The following is a 9,016-nucleotide window of genomic DNA, read 5'->3' as shown; positions in this document are numbered from 1 at the left end:
CCCTGCCCATGGCAGGGGGGTTGGACTAGATGACCTTTAGAGGTCCCTTCCAACCCAAACTATTCTATGAGTCTATAAAGGGAAAAAAAAACCAAACACCCAGGCAAATGGAACAATGGGAAACAAAGTAATAGTTCACATTATCTATCTATATCTCTCAGAAATTTTTAAGGTGTGACTGTATCACCAGACGCACACACTCACACATACATATAAAAAGCAAGAATACATAATTAAAATGTAAAAAAAAAAATCATGGCTATAATGAAACAGCAGTGAAAATTCTGTTCAGTGGTTTGGTTTCAGCTCTGCAAGATCAGAGTCTGAAAACACAAAGAAAGTAGGGTCTCCAATGTTTCCTATTATTTGAAGTTACGTACTAGAGTCTTCTCCCTTTGAAAGTGGCATTTAGAGGAAAAAAAAAAAAGTAACTCTTTATGATTTCACACTATCATAAAATAGAAATAAAGCAAGCAAGAGATCTACTTTGCTAGAACTAGAACATGCAGATTTGTTGACCTAATGTGACTGACATACCACAACAATCAAGTATCAACACGCTTCATGTGTTTCAGTTTCTTACTTCCTCAATCTCTATATATTGTCATTTAACTTGGAGGATCAAAGCCATATTCAGCCATATTTAGATTTGTGCAAATAGCTGCTGATTCAGAGTGCTGGAAATGATCATAATTTGTGTGTGTTATTAATCAGTGGTCAGCTAACTGTTCATTAGTCAGAAAATAATGCTGAAACGGATAAAAAGAAGAAATAGCAGGCAGTAATGGAAAGACACGCAACTGACTGTTAAAACCCTAAGAAAAGGAACCTTGGGGAATCATGTTTCTTTTCGCTGTAAAAAGAGGAAGGGGAATTTGAGCAAACCCTTCAGAAATCTTGTAATAGTCTGGGACTTTCTTTTGCTTTGATTCTGGAAAAAAAAAGCAAGAGCGAATTGTGAACTTTAATATTGTAAATGTAGTACATCTTTGCCTTTCTGGAAAAAAAGAGTATCTGAAATTAAATTAATTAACTAACTTCAAAAACAACTCTCTTGCAGTTTCTTTCTTGATTTGCCCGAGATCCTTTAAGACACATGAATCACACTGACACATCTTTCAATTCCCTCCTCTCCAAGGACTCAGTGATTTCAGGAAGTACAATAACCAAATTCAAGTCTTTGCAGGACATCTAGGTTAATACCTGAATAATATATTTGATTTTTTATAACTGGGATTATATTTGTGTCCATGAAATAAACCAGAGCATCAAATTTTAGAAGATTTTGCTGAGCCAGGTATTTAAAAAATACATGCTAAGTCATCCTCTGTATATACAGTTCTTGGCATGCCACAAATAATTCAACAAGAATCCCTGTGGAAGTCCTCTGCAGTCAACAACTCAGTACTTAGCCGTAACCAAAAGTTACAGATTCAGAGACAGTGGATGTTTATTAGACAGTATCAAATCCCTCAAAGTCAACCTATATGTAATCATGCTTTAAAAATATTTGACCATCCTAACTTTAACACGGAAACAACTAGTTGTATGGCATTTTCTCCAGAATCTCTCACCTGTTCAACCCTGAGAATTAAGCTTCTTGCCATTCTGCTCTTCCAACTTAGATCTGACTTTCAAATGCATTACTCATACTTTTTTTTCTTTTTTTGGCTCTGGAAGATCCCAGAGAGCATGGTATTGTGGCATTAGGACTAGCAGAATCTCAAAAAGGGAGGAAAAAAAGGTGTTAGCAGAAAAAGATTTAAAGCAGAACATCTCAAGTTTACATTTGTACATGTATGAATAGTTTTACTACTGTAGAAAGTTCTAACTGTAGAAAGGATGAGGATACTCTGTGAAGATACTTGTGGCTTTCTAATGCAGCACCACTCTCACTACTTTTCTTGCAAGTTTCATTCACAGCATAAGACAATTTCTGAATGACTGTGCTTTTTTCTAAACCTTTGGCTTTCTTGTCCATGCAACCTACATGATCCTTTAGCAACACAAGTCCCTTCCTTCTTCTTTTTCCTTTGCCTGTCATGGTATCTGTAATTTCTGAACACCATGTGCATAGAAATCTTAAGCGTTGACAACAGATTTTAGGAACCTCACAGCACAATGTCGCTCAGAATATGCAGTGCTTCAAAAGACAGCACAGAAAAACTCTGAACAACTTAACTAAGGGAAGCCCAACTAGGCCTGCAGTTGCAAATTCACTTTTAAGATAAAACAATAGCAGCAGTTTAAGAGAAATCCAGCTTTTTTTTAATCCAAAGGTACTCTGGTAATATCATTGTTTTAGGAATAGTAAAACAATTATCATAACAAAAGGAATAGAGAACAGAATCTTCTAGAGATGGTAGGAGAACCAAAGAGGTGAAGAAGAAACAAGACACTAATTATCATTGACCAGAGAAGAGAGACAATTCAGAAGCTAGCACTCCCGTCAGTTATAAATCACTAACGCTAACCTCACTTTCTGAAATTCTCAAATGCTGCTGCAGCATCCAAGATGCCAATTCTCTCACTACGTGATGAGGGCCACTGGTCTAACCCCAAATTCCCATACCAAAAGTCCTGTACACACTCTCCCATTAACAAACTCCACTTTCTTGTTACATGCTCCCTCACTCTGAAACAGCTGGCTTTGGGAAAAAATGTTTCTCCCTCTTGTATTAAAACCTAATAAATGTGGAAAGAAGCATCTGAAATTAATTTGCAGACGATAATTAAGTTCTTACAGCTGGAATTATTCTGCAGATACCATAGACAGATACCAACCGAAAAAGAACCCAACAAAAAAAAAAACCTAGAAAGATTTGCTACTTCTAGTAATATTTGCCACTGCTTCCTTGTTTGAGGAAAATCGGTACAGTCCATCTGGGAGGTAATGTATCAGTACAAAATGCTGTAATATTGATCAAAGAATCAATGTTGGAAGCAGCTTAGCCAGGCAACCTAAGTAACTTCAGTTAGCATTAGCAGCCACAACAGAAGCTTGCAAGCGCCCAAATAATTCATATTAAATGTGCTGCTTTTGTAAGAAGTACAAAATTGTAATATTCTTTTTGTGTATTTACCAGATTGGCATTGAAGTTAACCTAGTGCTAAGGAGGCAGTAAGCTCAGATCTCAGCTCAGACAGAGATCAGACTATCCTTTTATGCTACTCTTTGGGATCTCTAGCTGGACTATCATGATTTCAACCCATAAAATCCCAAACTTGAGAGGAAAGTTGAAGTACTGAGCAAGACATCTGAGTTATCATTCTCTTTCTTTAAAAGCATCAATGGGTTTTAAACTTCTGTCCAGATAATCATAAGGCCTCCAGATTGGCAAAGATTTCATTCTGTTTCCAGATGGAGAAACAGCAAGTCATGTATTAATACGATTATGCATTTTGGTTTCTTTTTTTAGGAAAATGGCTATATTCACATCACAACTTCCTTCTCTGATTTTTTTGGAAGACCTGACATCTCTACTAACTTCATGAGGGTTTCAAAAAAGTTTCAACATCATAGGGCTCATGTACAATGCCCTCCTTGAACTAAGATGGCAATATAGAAAAACCAATCATTTTACACACCATCCAGCTTCAGATACCCCTTTCAAACAAACTGTTTAATAGTAGTCAAAAAAGGTTGTTACAAAAGCAGTGAGATTGACTAAGCCTGAATCCACATGGATTTTCAACCTTTGTCTTCTAAATCACCACTGTAACAATCCAAATTTTCTCCACATTCCCTATAAAGCCAGAAAGGAGAGAATGTTTGCTGGTTATGCCTTGAGCTCTGCGCAGGCCACCTGACTAATCAGCCATCACTAAACAGCACATACAGTATTTTCTTCATGTTCCTTTAGAGGCTCTGCAGAGCCATCAATTTCCACAAAACATTGGACAATTTATTTATCTTTCAGATTTTTAGCCATCTTTCACTTTTGGTGACAAAGATTTTCCTAGTTTAGAAGAAGACTGACGAAGATTAAGATTCCTACATCCTGTGGATTTTACTAAGGAATAAAACTATCCACTCACTAAATGAGAATTTCTCCAGAATAATAAAGTAGTTTTAAGAACAATAACCTTGTCCAAACAAACAAAACAGAAAAAGACCCGAGGAACTGGTTGTATAGCATGATCTGAAAAATATGTTTGGCTGCAATGTTCAAAGATTAGAGGTTTAAGGTACAGCGAACTCGCTGAAATTCAGTGTATGCTTAGCATGTGATTACTTAGGTCCATATGAAAATCTGAGAGCTTGTCTTTTTTAAATTTATACACCACCATACTATACAGTCATTTTAGAATTAGAACAGGGAAACCAGACCTATCAGCAGAACAGCTGCATTTACTGATGAAGCTACCTGCTTACAGTGTACTTAAAACACAGGTATAGCACAAAAACACCACAACCAAGCTGAATTAAAAACACAGAAAGTTTAAGTTAGCACCCACTTCAACAAGTTCTTCAACCCATACTATCCTCCAATTTGATTCTTCCACTTCTTTCTTGGGCTCAATGATACACTCTGAGTTAACTCTGGCTGAACAGCATCAGAAGAGAAAGAAAACAACAGCTGTTAAATTTTTACTAATACAATGTAAGGCTGGCATTATAGCAGGTGTCGAGAGCGATCGAAGGAGAGCTGGAGCCTGAGTCATGGTAGCGCAGTACAGTAGTAGGAGTGCCCCAGAGTAACCCACAAAACCACCCCCTCTCCTGAGAAACAGCACCACCCGCTGCACGTCCTCCTTCAAGCAAGCACCCCCATGACCTCAACCCTAGATTTCGTGAGACCCACTGTCGTGGTTTAATCTCAGTCGGCAACTGAGCACCACGCAGCCGCTTGCTTACTCCCCCCCACCCGGTGGGATGGGGGAGAGAATTGGAAGAGCACAAGTGAGAAAAACTCGTGGGTTGAGATAAAAACAGTTTAATAATTGAAATAAAATGATAATAATAATATGATAATAATAATACACAAAGCAAGTGACGCACAGTACAATTGCTCACCACCCGCCGACCGATGCCCAGCCAGTCCCCGAGCAGCGGCCCCCCCGGCCAGCTTTCCCCAGTTTATGTACTGAGCATGACGTCCCGTGGTATGGAATGTCCCTTTGGCCAGTTTGGCTGTGCCCCCTCCCAGCTTCTTGTGCACCTCCAGCCTTCTCAGTCGGTAGAGCATGGAAAACTGAAAAGTCCTTGACTAGTGTAAGCATTACCTAGCAACAACTAAAACATCGGCGTGTTATCAACATTGTTCTCATCCTAAATCCAAAACACTGTACCAGCTACTAGAAAGGAAATTAACTCTATCCCTGCGGAAACCAGGACACCCACTAAGACAACCATCACGACCAGAAAACCCCTGAGTAAAAGGCTGCAAACAAACCTCCTCCGCCAGCTTTGTCTTTCGATGGTCTCAGCCCGGACTCGCTCAGGTTGCAACAATCTCCACTCAGCTCTCCTCCCCCCCAGCCCGGCCCGCAGGTTCCCGCCTTCCCGTCCCCTCAGGGCCTGGCCTTCACGCTGCGCTTCCCGGCACCGAGCGCGGCCCGCCCAGTGCTAGAACCTTCTGCGGCGGCGCGTGCGTCCGCTCCCTCCCCCTCTCCCGCCGGCCGCGCTCACCTCCTGCGCGGCTGCCCCCCTCTTTTTTTTCTTTAAAAAGCGGCGAAGAGGTTGTGCTTGGAGGTTTGCTGTCGTGTGAACAGTGAAGTGCTGTAGCTCGGTCCCCTCCTGGGCCTTGAGGGTGGGTTTCAGAGGACGGGTAAGTCTTCAAAGGAAAAGCCTCGCCCGTGTGGTGAGCCTGCCTGGTGGCTGGCTCTGGTGTTCCCTCCTGAGCCACCCGGTGCTAAAATTACCTTCTGTATCATCGAGGGGAGAAGGCAATGTTGGAAAGAGTGGATTTCGTCTGAGACTTCCCAAATGCAATGGCTGTAAGTAACAGGAATAACAGCTGAGTGTGTATACCTTTAAATCTAATTTTTTTTTCAGACTGTAAATTCATAATTAGGCTTATGCTCATGCATTATCCTAGGCATGGCTTTGAGGGTGGAGGTTGGAAAAAGTAATTAAAGATACGTATATCGGTCTGTGTTTAAGGAGGGCAAAATTCTTATCTTACAACCACGTTCCTGGTAGTTTTTAGCATTTGAGAGCATGACTTTTAAATAACTTGGATATATATCTTTCTCTGTCACTTTCCTTTTTTTTCTTAAAGAGATTATAAAACTTAAGGCACATTTGCAACTGTAAAAGCTTCTCCTGTCTTAGAAAAAAAAAAAACTTGGCCTCTGATACCAAACACCAGATTAAATGCTAGCAAGAAAAGGCAGTTCCACTGGAAGATGGGAACACCCACCTTTGATTTATCCTGCTAGCAGGCTTGGTGAAATTGTGTAGGCTAAGCTGCTCTAGCTTGCACCCTTCTTCCTCAGTTCTTTGGAGTCTCTGAAGTTTTGGCAATAACCTATCTCCTGTGCATTTGTAACCTTGTTATCTTTGCGTGTTGCTAGATATTTTTCCTGAAAAAAAAGTAAAAGAAGGAAAAACAGGAATTCAAAAATTTCTTTCAGCAAGAGCTGAGCTACTTTTCTGATGGCAAAAGCTCAAGAGTGCTCCTTTTGGTAAATGTTGGTAGTAAAATTACAGCTACTTCAACACTTCTCAAATGAATAAAAGGTTATGGGGGAAAAAAAAAGTTAATGGTATTAGACAACCTGAAACAAGATCAATGCAGACTTTGAATTGTTTACCAGTCATTTAAGATTATAGCAGCATTTGAATTGATAGTAGCCATCCCTAAACAACTTTCTGTCAGGAAAGTTTTATCTTTTCTGAAGATAAAGACAAAAATAAGGTGATTTTTTTTTTTAAATCCCTTTATTTTAGAATAACAATACCCAACCAGGAAGTTACTCAGGAATGCCTGGTCTAAATATGCTCTTTGTCATCGCTGCTAAAAATGATTGACCTTTACTGTGGAATAATTAGTGTTGGTTAGCTACCTCACTCTAAATTCCTATAGATGATCAAGTAAGGTGCTATTAGGCCCAGATGAGAGGCTAAAAGTGGTTGATTCTGCATAAATAAGATCACATTAAAAAAAAAAGTGCCTTCAGTTGGATTTTGTATCACAGTTTCTACTACAAATGAAATGCTTGTGATACAAAAGGTTCCCCAAGTGAGAAATATGGTTGCAGCTTTTGTAGCTTTCCTCGTAATTTTCCAAAGACTTCACTTCTGGGTTGAATTTTTTCATTTATGTGCAGCTGACAATGCCTTCCAAGGGTCTCCTTAAGCTTTGTTACCAGTAGTTGATCAATTGTTTTAATTAACTTTCAGAAAGAACAAGGAGTTTTTGAGACATTGAAAGCTATAACGTTTTCCACCTAGTGTTTTCAACACAGAAAACATGCTGAAGCATCTGTGCCTGTTCTGGCAGCTGCTGTAGAAAAATGAATTATTTATATGGCAAAGACATGTCTCCTTACTTCACAAGTGTTACAAATACATCAATTTCATGCTCTTTTTAATCTTTAAAACATTCTACAAACATTAAAAAACTATACACGCGCACTCCGCCCCAAAAATATTTCATGTTTTTAACTCTGGCAGGACTAGCTTTAGTATTAAAAAAAGCATCTAATACAGCATAAACTTAGAGATGCCCATAAATCCACAGCAGCTTTATTTCTGATTGTTACTCTCTTGCACCATTCATGCTCTTGGAGCTCATAACTCTGTTTTTTTCTGAATACCATTACTCTTTCCTCCCCTTCCTATTTTCTTGTGGTTGGCACTGTCAGGAGATCTGTATGAAATCAACACTGAAGCTTGTCAAGCACCGAGTGAATACTGCCATGGAGAGTAAAGACAGTGGGCTACTTTCAGTTATTCCTACTTTGTGTTGCCACCTGCCAAAGAATCCAGCTCCAGGAACAACTAAATGCGTATGTACAGTAGCTCCAAGCCATCCGTCACATGTCAGGGCTAATGTACACAAACCAGCAGATTCAGGGTCACCAGAAGCTGGTAAGATGATGTGAGAACAAGCCAGGCCAGTTAGCCAACCAGTCAGGTGGCGATCTTGCCTCCACTGACACTCTGGTTTGATTCCCCCTTAGGCTGACTTGGACTTGATGGGTGAGTAACACCGCCCATTCTGCTGTGGAGTGAGAAATGCAGCTGAACTTGGCAAAGAGTCATTGTCTGGTGTAGTGCTGGCACAGCGCCGGAACAATCTACTCTGTAAATGAAGGTGTTTAAGCAACAGTCAGACTGTCACGTTGTGGTAGATTATGGGCTCTGTAATTTGGTTGTATGTGCAAGAGTACGTAGAGCTTATGGAGAAGAGCCAGAGTGCGCACTACCATGTCAGATCAGGCAGAGCTTGTGAACTCTTCTTGCTCTACAGAGAACCAGAGTCCCAATTCTCTTGCTGGGTCCATCACTTTATACATGGTAGCAAGCTTATGTTTCAAAGAGATACCTGAGAGACTTCTGTTGTTAAAATAGCAAGTAGGGGGGAGATGTAAAGTGGAACTCAGCCTGGGTTTGGTTCAGTTCAAAAAAAACTGGGTTGATTAACTACATACATGTGCAAGTTGTTACAAACTCCTTCACATGATGGTTGAGCTCAGGTTTGAGGCTGTCTGCCGAGAGCCCTCCAACCCCTCTCCCGACTCCCTGATCACGCCCCTCCTTTCACCTGTGCTTCAGGTTGTGTGCTGGGTTCAGGGAAGGAAGCAGCAGCGAGGAGGCAGGGGGAAGGAGGGGTTGGAAGAGAGGGGGACAGATGGCAGGGGGATTCGGGAATACCGAGGACAAGGGTTTGTGGAAGGGGAGAGGGCTGTTCCGAGGAACCGGGGAAGCAAATGCAGGCCTAGAGTGGCAGATGAGGCCCTGGGAGCGGTCTGTGACGGAGCGCAGCTGCAGGAGCGATGGCCGAGGCCTGGGGGCGAGTGTAGAGCCGGGGGGGGAGCGGAGAGGCCGCCTCCCGGCCGAGGCCCC

The sequence above is a fragment of the Aptenodytes forsteri genome, unplaced genomic scaffold (genome assembly GCF_000699145.1).
Source record: "Aptenodytes forsteri isolate BGI_AS27 unplaced genomic scaffold, ASM69914v1 Scaffold23, whole genome shotgun sequence".
In the NCBI taxonomy this organism is placed as follows: domain Eukaryota; kingdom Metazoa; phylum Chordata; class Aves; order Sphenisciformes; family Spheniscidae; genus Aptenodytes; species Aptenodytes forsteri.
Note: the sequence above shows the minus strand (reverse complement) of the source record.